Source organism: Austrofundulus limnaeus, unplaced genomic scaffold (assembly GCF_001266775.1).
Source record: "Austrofundulus limnaeus strain Quisiro unplaced genomic scaffold, Austrofundulus_limnaeus-1.0 Scaffold426, whole genome shotgun sequence".
NCBI lineage: Eukaryota > Metazoa > Chordata > Actinopteri > Cyprinodontiformes > Rivulidae > Austrofundulus > Austrofundulus limnaeus.
The window spans coordinates 412,513-414,208 of record NW_013952828.1 but is presented as its reverse complement, the minus strand read 5'-3'; positions in this window follow the sequence as shown (position 1 = coordinate 414,208).

The window sequence follows — 1,696 nt, the reverse complement described above, 5'->3', positions numbered from 1 at the left end:
TCAGGAAACCTAAGTCTAACTATAGGATTTATGAAAAAGGAAAGTCTTCAGTCTAATCTTAAAGTAGACAGAGTGTCAGCCTCACGGACAGAAACTGGAAGTTCAGGAGCTTCATAACTGAAAGCTAAAAATAATATAAATACAATATTTTTTCTAAATATTTTTGCACATTTAAAAAGCACCTAAACAGTCTCTCAGAAGTTTGACTAATCTTATTGTTATGATGTTATTTGTCTGAATGTGTGTGTGTTTTGTCTGATTTTACATGTTGTGTTGTTGTGTTGTTTTGTCGCTCTGCTTCAGGATTAGATTAGCAGCTGTAATCTCATCTACAGTAGAAGTTTAGGTTTGTTCTTTAATCTGCACTGCCCTGATTAAATCAATAAATAAAAATAAACAGAAAAACTCAACTAAGTTTTGAACCAGGTGTAACTGTGTGTTGTGATACCAACCAGCTGTTCAACACAACAACATGTTCTGGTCCACAGGAGCCGAGGCAGCGGGAACGTCTGAAACAGCAGAACTGCCTCAATCAACAAGATCATTAAAACTTTCTCACATATTATTTCTATTTATTTTTTTATTTGTTTTTGAATTTGCTGCATAAAGTGTCACTCAGTGTGTGTTGGGATGACTCTCAGCTACTACCACTCCAGGTTTCAGCTCAACATTTGTAATAATGACGTCATGTTTGTGGACATTTTGTGTTTTTTAATAGTAAAATGTAATCAGTTGAAGATAAAATGAAACAATTCCTCTTTATGAATTTTCCTACATGTTGGCGCAGCTGTTCATGAGATATTTTGCTAACAGACATGAACCCAGTGAAGCAGGGATCCAGCTCTGCAGCTTGTATCAGGTGATCAGAAAACTGATGGTTTGTGTTTTTGTTGAGATGAAACCCTTCAGTTGTGTGTCCACAGGTGTCTGCTGAGCCTCCTGAGGCCACAAGATGGCGCCACACGAGAGGCAACAGGAGTGTGTGTTCAGCGTGCAGATCTTTGTGTTTTTGTGCCGTCTGAAAGGTTGTGTGTCAGGTTGTGTTGCTTATTTCTGTCTTCGCCGTGTATTTTTGTCGTGTGTGTGTACTTTTTCTTCCCGCGTTGTTTTTGTTGTTGTGTGTTTGTTGCCACCGAAAGCGCCTCCCAACACCTACCGCAGTGCTTGTTGGGACACCGGGGGCCACATGAGCACGAACACACACATTTAAGAAACAGCAGACAACAAAAACAAACAAGCCTCCCTATATGCCAATTAAAAACACACACAGAGAGGGGGGGGAGGGGGGGTTAAAACAAAAACAGAACTCTGCAACTAATTAAAGACAAACGACAATTAACAGCCTGAAATCCTCCAAGTTTCTGATGTGAAACCTGACAAACTGCACGAGGCTTGTTCTTCATTCACTTTTACATTCATCTGCAGGGGAACGCGCGCGCACGCGCACGCGCACGCACGCACGCAGGGAAACCTGTCACGAGTGTAAACGAGTCGTCAAGTCAAAGCAGCTGCAGTGAAGTCTTTGTCTGCAGAGGATCGTGTCCAAAAAGCAGAAATATTTTCCTTTATTTCTGATTTAAAACGAGTTTTTATTCATTCAGATTTTAATCAACTGATTTAAAATATTCAGCACTTTTCTACAAATATAAAACCAAATAAAAGTAAATAAAATAGAGTTTATTGTGCAGAAAATTGG